General features: G+C 33.2%; 1 long non-coding RNA gene across 3 annotated transcripts in view; it reads right to left on the minus strand.

Annotated features, from left to right (window-relative positions):
• Positions 1-767: 767 nt before the first annotated feature.
• Positions 768-18,333, minus strand: part of LOC131802625 (uncharacterized) — a 53,255-nt gene continuing 35,689 nt past the window's right edge. For all 3 annotated transcript variants that reach the window (XR_009342297.1, XR_009342299.1, XR_009342298.1), the window contains 2 exons: positions 1,139-1,237; positions 768-1,071 (listed from right to left, as the gene is read on the minus strand). This is a non-coding gene — a long non-coding RNA (uncharacterized LOC131802625). The remainder of the gene's footprint in view (positions 1,072-1,138; positions 1,238-18,333) is intronic.

Raw genomic sequence — 18,333 nt, forward strand, 5'->3', positions numbered from 1 at the left:
TACATATGTTTCATCCGATTTGGTGTTAAAGTCCATCATGCGTGTTATGCACTTCACAGGAATGATATTTGTTACCACAAACCTTATTGAGCTCAAACATATCTCTGTCAAATTTTATAGAGATCGAATCATCTTTACTCCCATACATATGTTTATCCGATATTAGGTTTATTGTGCACCAAATGGCTAATAGCAGCCATTCCGACTGAATTCATCCTAGAAACAAGTGCTTCAAATTTGGTGAAAATCGGTTCGGATAAGAGGGCAGTTCGGAAACTTCATTGCCTAGCACAAAAAGCGTGGTATTAACAGAAAAATCTTAAGTGTTTTGGAAACTTTAATCTCTGTTATGAACACATGTTAAATTTTGGGGGTCTAAAATGTATATGGCAAACTTAATATATCCTTCATAGTATAGTAATCTGCAGCGACAAATGAAATTATTTATATCCGAAATCTGCTGAATGAAATTAGGTCTAGAAAACTTGTGAAAAAAATTGTCAAATCCATATTTGCCATTCTAGGAGCATGAACATATTCCTCATACTCTTCATATACTACTAAGTTGAAAGTGTATTTTTACAGTATATAACGTCATCACGTATATTAGAACGAAAAAATAACCGCACCTATTGCACAATAACAACAACGTACAACTAGTGCGACGCCAACAGCACCAACCAACCACCACCACAACGTTCAGACAGGCAGCACACAAGGCGACAACAGCACCAACCAACAACCACAGCATTCGTTGGGCGAAAAGTTTTTTAATCCCTTTTTGTATAAAGAACCATCCAAGTAAATTACAGAAAAAAATTTTGAAGAAAGCGAAAGTGAATTTCTTTCGAATTGGAAGGAACATAAGTATTTTGATTGAAACAGGTCACTAATTTCTTAAATATATTGCTTTGTTTTGGGCTGTCCTCATGGTAGCTTGTACTTTATTTGCTGCAGCCTTAAAAATTCTTTATTTGTACAACCCATTCTATCCTATCTTCCAATAGAGATATTCCATTTGTGTCTGATGGACATTGCAGATTTGTAGACACTTTCGTAATTTAGAATTTCCTTCAAAGAAAAATAATTTATTTCTTTTTAAAATGATTAAACAAATAAGAGATTTTCTTTTTTATACTTTACAACATTTGCATTACTGACCCGGCACATTTCGACACTATTTAATGCAACGTGTGTATGTACATATATACATATGTCAACATGGATACCTTTGCATCTAAAAGATAACAAAAATTAAATGTGGTAAATTCTTTGTTAACAATTGTTTTCTATTCCAAGATTGTAAGATTTGAAATGAATAGAGCTGTCAGGTTTTTGTCTGTTCGGTAATACTGCATACTTGTTATTATTTCCCAAGCCTTTGACATTCTGCAGATGCCTTTGGAAGGAATCGTGTGTGTGTGTTAGTTTTGCGGTTTCTCACTACCTTCTAGATTTCCATGCACACAAAGTCATGCTCATAATAGGTGTGTGTGTGTGTGTGGATGCAAAGGACGACTCTATGTCAATTCTTTGTTTCGCCTGTTTTATTTGTACGCCTTTGTAAACACGCTCTTTGTTTGCTAGGTTTATTTGTACATTTTATTTGAGTGTTTCGCATACACTCGCTCACTGACTCATTTGACAAGAAACTGTCGCTCAAGGTCGTGTCATTTTGTTGTTCATTTGAATGGATGGAAACACGTCTGCTAGCCAGACTGTGGAAGCTGGCGCATTCAACACTCACAATTTAAACCTTGAATGCTGCGCGTGATTATTGGTGATTAAAGATACCAGCGGGGTGTTATCACTAGTTTTGAGTTAGAATAACCCTGTTGGTAGTCTTAATATCAGCATATTATCTCTAAATTTATGTGTGAATCAAAGAATTTGCAGGAAAATAAAACAGTGAGAAAGTACTAGTTTGTTTTATGCATTAAAGTATTTCATTCATTCCTTATTTCGATATGAGTGTTCCACTTATCGGAGGCGGGCAGGGTATAATTTAACCTTGGCCTAATTCGGATACACCAAATTAATTTTATGAGATTTATGAATATTCCAAATATTTATCATTTGTGTGGAGGTCGTAGAAGGCATCTGCCTATGTACTTTTTCTTTCGACATGATCTATGATTGGATATAAATGCATCGAGAGAAAAATACTAACGAGTGGCAGCACTCAAATAGTACGAGTTTTTTAAGAAAATTGAATTACATTCCTTTATGTTAGAAGCGCTTGCGAGTTATCCTGTTTGAAAAATAAGAATGAGAGTTAAAATGTTTCCTAATCAAAGTGCTTGCCGATTTCGATACAGATAGCCCCATTTCAACGCTGCCCTCGAATTGAAGATATTTTGTCAGATTAAGCCATGCTTTGGGCACAACGAAAACTTAGTTACAACAAGTAAAAAGCATTAAGTTCGGCCGGGACAAACTTTTAATATCTTTCACCTTAGGGTAAAGGAAACACATTAGAACAAATTGTGTCCCACAAATACTAATTTTTAGACACATTCGAGGTAAAATGTAGCAAAATCATCAAAATATTGAATATTGGGAGGTACCGCTATATGGGGCTATACAAAAACGTGGCCTTATATATGCAATGTTTCGGCAACGGAGCTAGAACCCATTAGGACACAAAAATAACAATTTTCAGACAAATCCGCGAAGAAATGTGGCAAAAATCATCAAAATACCGAATATCGGAAGGTACCGTTATATGGGGACTATACCAAAACATGGCGGATATATCTCATTTTTAATACCAACCATCCGAGACACAATGCAAATTGTTCTGCCTAATTTTGGCGCTCTACGTTAAATAATGTGGGCTATATCGTGATTTCAACGGAGAGAGGGATAGACGGACATTGTTAAATCGACTTAGAATTTTATGCTGATTATGAATATATAATATTTAGGGATGTTATAATATTTAGGGATGTTATAAACTGAATGACAAAGTTAATATGTACCCTCCTAACTATCAATATGATTTTATTAACGAAATCTGAAAAATCTTGGATTTTGCAAAACAAAAGAGAAAGATGATCTCAGTAATCACACAAAGTATCCAAGGAACAGTGCGTTGACGAACACTGTTTTGTAGTGGTCGATACCAGCAGTGAAGCTCGCGAGCACTTGGAGTTTTGAAACCATTTCATTTCAAAATATAACAAAGAAAAGAGCTGTAAGTTTGGCCGGGCCGAACTTTGAATACCCTCCACCAATTGGAACACATTTGGCAATTTTCAAAAAATTAAAATCCATAAAAATGTTGTTAAAATCTTAAAAATACCGAATGTAATCTTATATTTGGGCCCATAAGACGACGTGGACCTGCATACGCAACTTTTCTCATAAGCCTGCACAGACAATGTTCTGGCATAGGCTGTAGTACTCATTACGAATTTCAAATACTAAATTTGAAATAGTTCCGGTAAACAATATAGCGAAAATCATAAAAATACCGAATATCGGGAGGTACCGTTATATGGAGGCTATACGAAGACGTGGACCTACATGGCCCATTTTCTATACCAAAAGTCCTGCAGACATAATACACATTTGATTAAATTTTTATCAACTTACTTCATTTCGTTCGGAAGCTAGAGTGATTTCCACAGACGGACTGACCGACGGACATTGTTAAATCGACATAGAATTTTATGCTGATCAAGAATATATATACTTTGTGGGGTCTAAAATGTATATTTCGAGGTGTTACAAACGGAATGACAAACTTAATATACTCTCCATACTATGGTGGAGGGTATAAAAACAATAGACAATTTTGTCGTGAAAAATAATTTTTATACCCTCCACCTTGTCATTCCGTTTGTAACATCCTTAAATATTCGTCGTAGACCCCATAAAGTATATATATTCATAATCAGCATAAAATCCTAAGTCGATTTAACGATGTCCGTCTGTTTTTCTGTCCGTCTGTCTGTCTGTTGAAATCACGATACAGCCGACATTATTTGACGTAGAGCGCCAAAATTTAGCAGAGCAATTTGTATTGTGTCTAGGATGGTTGGTATTGAAATTGAGATATATCGGTCCACGTTCTGGTATAGTCCCCATATAACGGTACCTCCCGATATTCGGTATTTTGATGATTTATGCCACATTTTTTCACGGATTTGTCTGAAAATTGGTATTTGTAGGACATAACGAGTCCCTGTGAGTGTGGCAAAACATTGCATGTATAGGTCCACGTTTTGGTATAGCCCCCACATAACGGTACCTCCCAATATTCGGTATTTTGATGATTTTTGACATATTTCTTCTAATGCTTCCTTTACCCTGAGGTGGAGGGTATTAAAAGTTTGGCCCTGCCGAACTTAATGTTTTTTTACTTGTTTTGTATAATTTATTCATTGAATGAATACATTTTAAGCCGTTTGATATAAGTCCGAGAAATATTTAAAAAAAAAAAAATTGACTCACATTTATAGTTACAAACTAAATGCCCTTGTAGATTAGGACATTAGCGTATCTACAAGGGCGTATCTATCCTTAATCCAACTTAAATTTAATATGCAATAAAAACATGTTAACATTATTAGATCCAATTTGGAAATACGAGTAAAAATCTAGTGATTTATTAAACCCGAAACCATGTGGCCACAAAGGGCGAAATCCGTCCGTAAATCCTTCCGTCTGTCTTTCAGGTTGGTGCACACGACAATTTTCGAAGGAAATATACAAATTGGTCCAAACATGGTACATTTTAATTTTTGTTGCCAACTTAGATTGATTTTGGTGATGACCAATATCGGCACCCCAAATAGAGTTAACATTTTGAACGATTATAATTCTTATAGAAGCTGAAATTATTCTTTCTAATATATACATGTCTCACATAAAGGTAATGAAGTAGTCGATAAGGTCCGAATCTACCACGCCGCAATGTCTATATGATGCTTAGGTCAGATATGAAATGTACAATACCAACCCATATCTTCAGCACCTGTCTTATACATGGTCAACATTTTTAGTAATTACACTGTCTGAAAATGCCAAGTTCTGGGGGGTGGGAAATCCTAGGTGGATGTGATAGTGCACTGTTAGTGGATCAAAATTCCCAAAGGGTTCTGGATTCTCAGATGAAACCTTTTTAGGGTCCATTTTTTATATAGCCTTAACAAAGGGCCTTAAATATTTTGTTCTATGCTTAGCAACATTTAAGACAGAGTTTTCAAATTTTTTACAGGCCTCACTCACTGACTCACATGGTTACATATAGAATCATTTGTAAAATATGGGTCATATCTGTCCACGTGTTTTTTTTTTTTTTTTGTTTTTGAGTAGCGCCCTTATGATGGTACCTCCTGATGTCTTGACTACATTTTCCAATCGATTTGTATCTAAGCAACCTTGAGGGTTGATAACCATCTTACAGAAAAGTTCCAGCAAAGGCGTGTATTTTATTTGGTTTTAGGTGTATATTTGTATCTAAGTCCGAACCGATATTTTTGTACCCACCACCTTGAAAAGGTAAATATTCGTCGAAGACCCTATAAAGTATTTATATTCATAATCAGCATAAAATTCTAAGTCGATTTAACGATGTCCGTCTGTCTGCCTGTTGAAATCTCGATTTTTTTGACGTAGAGTTTCAAAATTTGGCACAACAATTTGTTTTGTGTATAGTATAGTTGGTATTGAAAATGAGATATATCCGTCCACGTTTTGGTATAGCCCCTATATAATGGTACCTCCCGATTTTTGGTATATTTTTACCACATTTTTCCGCGGATTGGTATTTTAGTTCATAATGTGTTCTAGCTCTGGTGGCAGAACATTGAATATCTAGGTTTTTGCTCACATTTTTGTCTAGAAAATGATATTTGTAGTTCGTAATGGGTTCTAGATCCGGTGGCAGAAGATTGTACATGTAGTTCCACGTTTTCGTATTTTGATGGTTTTATTTTAGGTATTTGTAGTTTGTAATGGGTTTTAGCTCCGATGATAGAACATTGAATACCTGGGTTCACGTATTCCTCTAGCTCACATTTGAAGGTACTTCATAATGGGTTCTACAACCGGTGTCAAAACATTGTCCATATTGGTCAATGTTTTCTATATAACGGTACCCACTGAGTGTGGTATTAAATTCTAGCTATTGATAACAATCCTTGTAGTATAGAATTGTCTATACTCTTATAGGTTCCCGTTTTAGTATTGTCCCCATACAGCGGCTCCAGCCACTTTATTGAAAACTTTTCCTACCGATCCTATTTATGTTTGTAGTTAAAAGTGGAATACGTTTTAATCCAGATAATTTTATATACAAATGTTTTCTTTACCCTTTGGTGGAGGGTATTAAAAGTTCAGCCCGGTCGATCTTAATGTCTTTCTACATTTTTTATTACCTATTTATTCCTAGTTCCATTGATGATACAATTTTTACCAAATAGGGTAGGTTTATTTGACATTTTAATCAAAATATTTCAGAACAGTGTTTTTTGTTGCAAAATAGTCAGGCTTAATCCCATTATTGTTGTTTTTTATAAAAACAACGTCTATTTATTAGTGAAGAAAGATGGTAATGTTTACCAGGGGGTAGGGCAGGGAATACGTAGGTTTCGGTAAGAGCCACAAAGCCTCATCAGTTCCCTCGTTTTTTTAAAATAACTCCTCTGATATAAAACATTTTTTACCCAAATGAAGAAGAAGGAAGAGGAATCAAAGAAATTAATTAAACTTAAATTCTTTTGAAAAGAAGTTTTCTAAATCTTACAACCGCACTTATAAGCACTTTCATCTCTCACCACTTGTTATGCTTATCTCAAAAGTAACTATCTCCTAATCTCCTCTTTCTCATTCATTTCCAGAACATTTTTTTGAAGAAATCAAATTATAAGCATACAATCCTTATCCAAAACAAATAATACTACAATATAAAGAAACAAAACTCATTTTATATTTGTTTAGCTAATTGCCTTGCACAAAAAATTACAACAGATTTCCCAATAATTCTGTTATAATTTCATAAGCAAATATTTTTTCTAAAATTGTTTAATAAATATTTTTGAATCTTTACTTATACTCATGTGAATCTTTACTTATATAAGCAGTTCTGCGTAAAATTCTGAAAAGTATTACAACACCTCATACAATTTGTAAATACAAATTCAGCAACTCTTTAACTCCTCCATTCAGTATTCGATACAAATGAAAAACAAAAAACCGTGTACCTCCATTACCCTGACATGAATGTGAATTTGCTTAGTACGGAAAATGGAATTCGTACAGACATGGCGTTCGTTTTCAGAAACAAAGTTGGGGAAAATTAAAATTTTGTGTTAGGCTTTGTTGTTCGCTTTTTGTTTTATTTTCATTATTTCGAGGACAATGAGTCTTTGTAAACATTTATGCAGTATTTCGTAACAAAACAGACAGGCAACAACAACAGCAGCAACAACAGCAGCAACATCAGCAGCAGTACTGCGTAGAAGAAAAAGAAAACATTTCATTCATTCATACATTTCGTTTTCATTTTACAGTTGTTGAAGAGAACAAACAATAACAAGGACTAGCACTTGCAAGATAAGTTAGGGCTATGCCGAGCTGCAGGACATTGTATTTAGAAGGTCCTTACTTGTTCGTTACTTGTCCTACATAAATAACCCAAGATGTATTTTTTTATTACATTTTAAAGATGGAAATGTCTGAAGGCGTTGCTGGACAGGCATATGTAATACGAATTGTCCAGCGTAGATTCTTGGTATTTCAAATGAGCAGGCCAGAGGAACTAAACGACACTATGTAGAATTGAAATAATAAAAAGTAAATACATTTAATGGAAGGAATTTCAATTTAATTTGTAAAAGCTGTTTTTTAGTTTTTATTATTTGTAATAAATATCGAATTAATATGCTAAGACTTAAGCTATTCAGAAATATCCTTATTATTCCCTTCAAACACGTTTTTCTGTGGAAGTATTTAGCATTACTTCTACAACTTTTCCAAATGTTTTTATTAAACACCAGAAAATACTAAGGGTTCATCAAAACACATACATGCATACATTTCTGAATACATTCACTTGCACATCTAACCAAAGCTAACCTAAGCTAAACTAAACTAATATGTATGAGTAGCATTTAACCAGTTTTCCAATCACATAATTACAATTATGAGTTATTACATATCCATTTTACAAAACTGACCTCAGTACGAATGGTTTTGAAATGATGCTACCGGCATCAGAAATTCATACATTTTTCCATTTCCCATTTGGCCCAGTTTTATTTGTCTGCAAGTTTTAAAAGTTGTTTTCGTAAACAAAACCATAAAACCAATTGAAATGTCCAATCGACTTTATGGATATGACTAGAAAACTTGTAGAAATTTTTATTTCATTTAAATTTAAACCAAAGAAGTGGGGCAATGAAATAAAAATATTTGTTATAACGACTATTGAAGAACACAATTCGTTATTATAATAAATTGATTAAAGTTACTAATGAAAAACTAATATCGGGTGAAATATTGAAAAAAAAACTTTTCTTTCAATGCAAATATTGTAGGCTATTGAAGGTGGAAGCAAATACTTTAGTGGGGTGGAAAGCATTAAGTTCGGCCTTCAGAATACGGCCTTCAGAAAAGAGTTAACTAAAACCAAGTCAGCTGGAAAACGTGGATAGGCCTAAATGCGTTACCACTATAAGGAATTAACTCGTTGAAAAAATATAATAATTGTATTCTTTTAAAAGAAATATGTGATAAAAATATCAAATAAAGAACTTGTTAAAACAGCAAATTTCAGATTGAACATTTTGCTAAAACCTTATTTCTAATAAAATTACATAACAAATTAGAAACCATAAATTTGGCCGGGCCGAAATTTTTTTCAGTACCCTCAAAAAAATATTTTTCGATAACAGTTTGTGGATTTAAACGTGTTCCTCTTTAATCTGCAAATAACAGTGACATCGGTTGAAGAATACAGTTAAAGTTTTAAAACACAATACAGTGCGTGGAACCTATGTATAGGGGCCATACCAAAACGGGAACAATTTTCTACTACAAGTATTCTTGTCTAATTCGAGTTTTAAATACCAAATGGTGGAAAAATATTGCAAGGATCATCTATATCCCGAATATCAGTGGGTACCGTTATATAGAAATCTTGGACAAATATGGACAATGTTTTGATACCGGTTGTAGAACCTATTATGAACTACAAATATATTTTTAAGCAAAAATAGAAAATGTAGCCCAAATGGTAAAAATACCGACTATGGGGAAATAGAAAAACCAGGAGACAGTAGGTAAAACCCATTACAAACTGTGAATACAAAATTATAAAAAAATCGTGAAAAATGTGCTTAAAATTAACAAACAATTAACAAATCGGGACGTACCGGTTGTTATATGAGGGCTGTAGGGAAACCAACATACCTCTTTTTCAACTCCAACAGTCCTAAACACAATTTAAAGTATTGTGCAAAATTTCGCAAAATTGTGGACTGTATCTTGGACAGGCAGACAGGCGAACGGACATTGTTAAATTGACTTATAATTCTATGTTGATCATAAATATATATGGGTTTACGACAAATATTCTTGTTCTTAAAAAATGAGAACTTTTATAACGGAAGGTTTTTTGAATGTTTTTGACATATTATTTTCTTTAATTCCGCAATAATGTCACGTAGTTTCAACTTTTTAAGTTCTACAGTATTATTGTAAGAGAATTTTGGCGAGAGAGCCTCGATTTCAGCCGTATATATATATATATTTTTTTTTTTTTTGAAATTACAAATATGTTGTGCGAAATACCATGTGCATATTCCTAGTTCAGCTCCAATCAGTAGCTGACGAAACATCACAATTTCCTAGATCGGCTCGAATTTCTCCACATTATATACCGATTTTTTACAAATTTCTGTTTTGAAACCATCGTGTAGTTTCTGATTTTCCAGTTGAAGCGTAGTTTTTAATACAGATATACCTGATTTATTTTTGGGGAAAACTAAAGGGAAACAGATTCCTTTAAATTCTTTATAACAATGTAGTTAAACTCTTTAAAACGAATATTTGGATCTACAATTATAAGTTGAAAATTGGTCTGTTTTAGTTTAGCGAAGCACAGCTACAATGAGTCTGCAGCTGCTTTACTGTAAAACCTTTGGTCCATACGAACAAAAATTAGAGATAGGATAGACGGAAGATTATTAAGTAAAAAAGAAAGGTTCGTAGAGGCAATTTAGTTGAGTTGTTTACCATTTACATTTTAAATTTCATTTTAATACCAAAAATGCACAATTTATTCATTATTTCTTGAAAAAAATTCCAAAAATAACTTCATGCACCGTAATAACTTTTCACATTCATTTATTTTCTTTATCGAAACGAATGATCTAAAGTGCTATTTTATCATTATTTTTCAATATTCATTCATGTTTTGATCCTTTTCTAATAATGTTGACGTTTTTAATATATTTTTTTGTGATTTCTGTTTTTTATTTTTGCTGGAAAGAAACTTGTGAATCCATTTTTTGTGAATGCTAAATTATTGAAAATAGTACCTCTTTAGTTTCCAGCTTTCTGCGAATACTCCAACTCTTGGACAAAAGGCGTACTACGAATGAGGAAGAAAACAAAGTTTACTCTAGTCTGAATGTTCATACGCCATTCAACGTTATATTTTTCATTCATAATTTGCAGTCTTCCTGAAAAAAATTGAAAATTTCGTAAAATTTTTCTATTTTGAATTTTTAAATATCATAATTTACTTTTTCGATATATGCTCTCATTTATTAGGGATGACACATATTTCATCTTAGTTCTGTAAGTGATTTGAATGGAGCCAAGAAAAAAATCCTTGTTCGTTCAGCAAATTTTATGTGGGGAATTAAGAAGATATTTTATAATTAATGGTCGAACAACGAATAGAGAGCGAATCAAGTGTCATGTGAACTTAGCATTAGTTAACTCTTTCCACATTTTTTTTTTCCACATCAAATTTTTTCTGGCCAAAAGTTCAACGTCTTTTTATAATAAAAATTGACCACCACCATATCAAACGAATAAGAATTTAAAAAGCGAGTTCCTTCTCTCAGCTACAGGCACCAGCAGCAACATCCATATCAAATTTCAGGACCGTTAATATCAATATAATAATTTCAAATGTTAAAGTTTCAGCTCTTTAACTTTCACCAATTTGCCAAATTGAGTGCTATTTTGTTCAATTATAGTACGTACAATTATTGTTCAAAATCAAAGTCTCCTTTGGCACCAGCAGGATTTCAGCTCTATCCCTTCACACAATACCCAATTTAGTATTTTTCGTGCAATTATAGCACACATTTCCAAAACCTCCTCCATATCTCAGCCCTGGATACCTACAAAGACCAGAATATAAATTTTCGGGATTCCATCTATTCAACCAATTACTAATTTAATACCACTTTATATACAATTGAAGCACAGATTTCCGAAACCACCTCCATATGTCCAGGCTACACATGAACAACGACCCTAATACCGAATTTAGAGATTTCCAGCACTATCTGTTCAACGAATGCCAAATTGTAACATTTCCAAAACTACATCTTTTTCATAAACCCAACAACCCAATACAAAATTTCAAAATCCCAGCTTCATTCGTTAGTTCTATTCGTTCACACAATAACAAATGGTACCATTTTAGGAGTTTAGTACTATTTTAGAACTGTTCGCTACCTTAAAGTTCGAACTTCAAAAATACCTTTGGTACATCTATCCTGTACTCAATCAATGACTTTCATTCGAAATTCCAGCTTATTTATTTGTTTATCCAGTACAAAGCATTAAACATTTAGTGCATTTAAGTACTTTCCGCACCCTTTCAGTTCGAATTTCAGAAAACTCAGTCTTATCAACATTTCAAAATTCTAGCTTAAATTTGTTATTTTATATTTATAGGAAAGCCTCCCCATAACAGTAGCCTAGTTTTAAATATTATTAATTTATATCATATCGAATTAGTTTTGTGGCTTTAGATTTACAACAGGAAGAAATAATTATCAAACACTCTGTATTGCTAGATGGCTTAAAGGTTCAGACTTCATCACCAATGTTCGGCGTATGTTGGAGTTAGAACAAAGTATTAACTTTATGGTAACAGTCGTCCAACCCCGTGCGGAAGACAAAAAAATCTTAATTTGCTAAGATAACCGAGTAAACCGACCATTGACTACATCGAGCCCACCACATAATTGTCAATAACATGTTAAAACAAACAATTTACCTCTTAATAAGTCCAAAAGCATGTTCCTCATACCAAAATAAAACAATAATGAATGGAAGTTCAACACCTGGTGACTCTGGTTGCGATCGGGCTTATTCCAGCCTCAGATGAAAACTCTCGATAATCAACCACATAAATTTGGGCAGTTTTATAAAAGAATTTCATGTTGAGAGCTTGATCTAAAAAGTGCAGCCGATTTCGATGAAAATGTGATTGAAAGGCTTGGGGGAGGGATGGAAAAGATCTGGCCGTTAGATATAATCTGTACGGTTACATTTAAAAAATTAACCTACGGGGGATAACAGATAACACATGCAAGCTACACTGAATATTATTGATATTATTTGAGGGTAAGTTCGCGTTTCATCCGATAACATAATTGTCGCAATAATTTCTTAGATCAACTTATTTTTTTTTTTTTTTTTTTTGTTTTGATAATAAGACTACATTATCAATTTTTGTTATTAAAGAAAGAATATCGAAATCATCAGTCTTAAGACAAGTCCGTCCGTCCGTTCATAGGTCTGATTAAAATCCGATTTACTTCATACTTCACTTAAGGTAATATTTTTTATACCTTCAGCCATATAGCTAGAGAGGGTATATATCATTTGATATGGCCAAAACGTGTCTAACACTCGAAGGTAGTACCCTATTTGGTCCAAACTTGGTACATCGTATTATTATTATCCACTCCTTCTTGTACTAAAAAATTATTTTACTGCACAGAAAGAGAACGGATTTTGCTCTAACTTTGCAAATCTTAACATTTCCATCAGTGCTACGTCATTGCGAAAATGGGCAATATCTTTCCACTCCATCAGGTATCTCCCCCACAAAGGGTCAACATTTGGAATTGGGAAAATTATAACTCTTATAAAATGTGATGTAAGAGTCCGGTTGTCTTCAAAATAGACAATAGACAATGAATAGACATAGATGGTCTGGTGTCCACTCCTTCTGATACAAAATTTTGAATATTCAAAAAAACGCGAAATTAACACCCGATTCCATTAAGAATTAGGCATTTCATTATTTCTATCAATACAAGAACTGGTACAGATCGGACCATTTCTTCTGGTACCTCCCACACAAAGGGTCAAAGTGTTGAAAAACCAAAACAATGATTAAATTCGAAATAAGTATCCGATTCTCTTCATATTTCAGACATTCCATTATTGTTACTAACACAAGATCTGCTGTGAAGATGGAATATATCGGTTCACTCCTTCTGGTACCTCTCCCACAAAAGGTCAAAATTTTGTATGTCCATGAAGCTCATAAACAGCGAAATTAACATCCAATTCCATTCTGAACAGCGAAATTAACATCCAATTCCATTCGGCACATCTCAATATTTCAATCAACACAAGATCTGTTAAAACTATGGTAAAGATCGGACTATTCGTCAGACGTAGAGCGTCAAAATTTAGAAGAACAATTTGTGTCTAGGATGGTTGGTATTGAAAAAAAGATATATCGGTCCACATTTTGTTAAAGTTACCATATAATGGTTACCATATAATGGTACCTCCCGATATTTGGTGTTTTGATGATCTTTGCTACATTTTTTCACGGATTTGTCTGGAAATTGGTATGTGTAGGTTCATAATGGTACATACATAATTGTATGTATGGGTCCACGCTTTGGTATAGTCCCCATATAGCGGTACCTCCCGACATTCGGTATTTCAATGGTTTTTGTCACATTTTTTAACGGATTTGTCCAAAAATTGGTTTTTGTTAGTCATAATGGATTCCGGCTGCGGTGGCGAAACATTGTATGTATAGGTTCACGTTTTTGTATAGCACCACATTGCGGTACCTTCCGATATTCCATATTTTGATGATTTTTGCCACATTTTCCCACGAATATGACTAAAAATCGGTATTTGTGGGTCTCAATGGGTTCTAATGTTTCCTTTACCCTAAGGTGGAGGGTATTAAAAGTTCGTCCCGGCCGAAGTAAATGTTTTTTTTTTACTTATTATCTGTCATAACTTGCGAAACATGTCAGCGATTCTTTACAAATTGCTATATCTAAATATTTATCTCAACAAGAAACCTGAAATGAATTTGGAATTTATAATTTCGCATTTTGTATTTTCTTTTAGTTTTGCCGATGCCAATATTTTTATCTGTATTAGATGAACTATGCAAATGGAATACTTCGGTCGACTATATCAGACAAGTCTCGCATATTTTAACACTTTCTAAAAATTATCACATATCGCATATAAAAAGAACGAAGTTGTCGATATAGTCCAAATCAGGCGCGTTACAATATTTATATCATATTTATTTAGTTCCGATACGAAATGAACAATATTGGCCCATTTCTCGGAATCTACTCCTTAGAGGGTCATCAATTTGAATAATCATAACATAAGATGAAATATATTTATATAATCGAATATTGGCTGAGGGAATATATCTTTAGGTAAAACTGACTGAGCCATATCGCTTTGAACCTGAGCCATATCGCTAAACTTTTTCTGGTTCCTGCCTTACAAACGGTCAACATATTGAATAATCCTATCTCCTATAATAACGAAATTAGGTTGGATTTATACATCAACTCCTTCTAGTACCTCCCCCACAAAAAGCCAAAAATTTGAAGAATTATAACTCTAAAAATAATTTCAATTTTTCCCCTATTTCCTAAGAAACTCTCAATAAATAATCTCATATTATATTCAGAATGGAAATGCCGAGTGTACAGGCCTTTTGACCACTTGACCGATATATTTAAACTTGCTTTAATTTTACCCGGCATGTCTGATTATGAAACACAAATATGCAACCTTTGAAAATAGAACAATTTGCTTCACTACTGTATTGGTAGTTTCTGTGTATGTGTGTTTTTTTAACACACGATAGGTGTTAAAAACACACACACTAACAACGGGAGAGTTCAAAATTGGAAAATAAGTCCAACTTGTTTATGTATCCACATATACTGATGTACATATGTGTGTTTTACAGCCATTCCATGTAGTTTGTTTCCCTTTCAGCTTCGATTGACCATAAAAACCATTCCGAAACATTGTTACCAATCTTCATTTCACCATAAAAATTCAATGTTTTTTGAAGCAGTCCTTAAGTAACATAGAAACATTAGTTCTTACATTTACGACGCAAATGGTGTGAACTGAGATGAACAACTTTCAATTTGATTCTGAATGTCCGACAATTGCAACATTAAATATTCCAAAATCTGGTCGCAGGGAAATGTTGCAAGTCCAACATCCTATGGTGGCAGTCATTCGAATATTTGGAAATAGGGTATTAAAAATACGACTGCAATCGATGGTAGTTTCAGCGGGATATATTACAGTTTGTATTTGTATGTGTGTGTGTGTGACAGAGAGATTTTTTGTGAATTTTATTCAGTTTGGGTTTAAATGTTGATGTCTTCTTCGATTACAATGTAAACCACACTTTGGCTGTCTGTGAAATGTTACACCAGAGAAGGAAAAAATGTTGGAGGGATTTTCGTAATATCCTTGACATGTGACACGGACTCCCAGAGCCGTGTCCAGAAAAGGGATCAATTCAACATGGAGGAGATATTCCAAAAATGTTTTGTATTTTGTTGTGCGGCTCCTCTGTTTTCCAATTCGCATGCTGTTTACAGGTTGCGGACTTTCAATATAGATGTAGAGACATGTGTATATGTATGTGTACATAAAAATGGCCATTCTGACGTAATACCAAAATAGCTGGACACTTGAATTTATAGTTCTGCTTTCTTCATAGAATATTCTAGAATGTAATTTTATGCATGTATCTGGGTAGGAGATTGAGATTTAAATTTACATTGATTTCACATATATTTTGTAAATAAAAAATATATTTTTCTTAAAACTATTGAATTTTTGTTCTGCTGACAACATCAGGATGGGGCCGGAAGTGTCTTCAATGCAATTTTAGTTATTTTATTATTTTATCAGTTCAAGAATTATATAGTCAGTATCAACACTATGAATTTAATTTTGATGATCTCCCGGTATAGGCCATCTCGTTCTGGTGATCGAATCTACGGTCAGCAAACAAAGAAAAAAATAAGAAAATGCGGCAAGCACTTACAAAGCGCTGAACAACAATACATATCTGCGGGTTTGAATAAGTGTATGGTCTTCCAAACTACCTTTCAGAAAATATCACGTTCAAGGTATGTTGTATAAGTAGTTTCTTGAAATAGTGAATTACTTAATAATTATTTAAACACATCAACTTTAGTCTGTCGCATTTTACAGGTCCATATTCCTCAAATGTTTGCTTGACAATTTTAAATTTTATTTTAAAATTTTTTGATCAATTGTGAATTCATTTGAGTTGCCACAACAGCACTACTTCTAATGGAATTAAATTACAAAATTAACAAAATATCAAAGCCTTTTGGAAATTAACGAAAACTTTCACAATTTTTACAGACACCAAAATTTAAAACGAATACGTATGAATACAAACGATTCGAGTGAAAGTAACTATTTTCATAAAATAAGGCTGTAAATTTTAGAAAAATTCTAACCAATTCTTTTTTAACAAATAAGGTTTTTTTCATGATCCCGTCCAGAGACTATCACTGAAGATGTTTTTTTGAAGAAATGATTGAATGCATTGGTTTATTATTTTTGGTCTTGAGAAAATTGTAAAAATTTTAATTTCTATCTTGTGTACTAAGAATAGAACGATTTTTATACTTATTTGTTGAATTTAGGATAACCTCCAGCACGAGTAAATTAACACATTGGGAACTATGTGCAGCTATAATATAACTGTAAATACCGACTGCATCATATATACTGGACCTGTATTGAGATTTTTTTTTTTTTTTTTTTTTTTTGAAAAAAATGCTGAGAAGCCCAAATCAGGACTGGGGAGTCAAGCCATTTTTGATAAGACTCCGACTTCTCAACCCTGGTCGAATTATAAATATAAATGCTTTAAAACTAATCGACAACCGCAACAAATACCTTGGATCGGTCGGAACCAAAATGTAAATCGATTTCAATATTTTCTATACAAATATCTACCCAAATATCAAATTGTCATTTCCAAAACTTTTTAAAGACCTTAAATCGAACGGATCATCATCAAAGGGATCTATGTGAACCGATTTCTGTTTTTTTATTCATAGCTTTATGGTCACAGAGATTTTATAAACAAACGAAATATGAAAAGAAAAATGGTTATAGATCCCAGGTATCCTTGGTCAAACTCGTTTCAGGTCATTTGAAATATATCTGGTCATGTCCACCAGCCAGTCCTCTTTTCTGTTCGACCGAAGGGAGTAACCAATTTGGTGAAATCTTGGATCAGGTGCGAAAATAGAAAATATTAACACATTCCTTCTACTGTTTCCGAAACAAAAGGTCAAATTATTGATTAATAATAACTCCAGTAAAATATAAGATCAATTTCCGACTTTTATCCTTAGCACATCATATCATTAGGATTAGCTTTAGGTCAAATGAAAGGTCAAAAGTCGAGCGGGGCCGACTACACCACTATGCACATTTAGTAGAGCTCTCGTAAAAAAGGTTTATATTGGGCATTTCTGAGCTCTATGAGATATCTTGTACAAAATATCATTATTGTAGAGTGCATATTTCGAAAGTGAGAGATTTAAGCACAAAATCGGTTGAAACATATACATGGGAGCAAATCTATATATATAAATGAAAGTTGTGTTAGTTACTACGCTTATAACTTAAGAACCGCTGAACTGATTTTAATGATTCATACAAATTCGGAATTGTCTCTTATCCGAAAAGGATAATATCCAAAAAAATCGCGTAAAATATATGTGATATGTTAACATTTTCATTTTGACTTTTGAAATTTACAATAGTAATGTTTTATTTTGCATGATTTTTTTCATTTTGACTTACTTTTTTCTAATGTACATTTGTAGTGTTTTTTATATTTTATTTTTGAATTCGAATATTAATACCAATTTATTTAATTGACTTGATTTCTTGAGAACTAAAATTGATGGCGGGTTACATGGAAGTGTAGTACCGAATTATGTGGTGGCGAAACGGAATAGATGATACCGAAATAATTTAATGCGG

Source organism: Musca domestica, unplaced genomic scaffold (genome assembly GCF_030504385.1).
Source record: "Musca domestica strain aabys unplaced genomic scaffold, Musca_domestica.polishedcontigs.V.1.1 22, whole genome shotgun sequence".
Classification (NCBI taxonomy): domain Eukaryota; kingdom Metazoa; phylum Arthropoda; class Insecta; order Diptera; family Muscidae; genus Musca; species Musca domestica.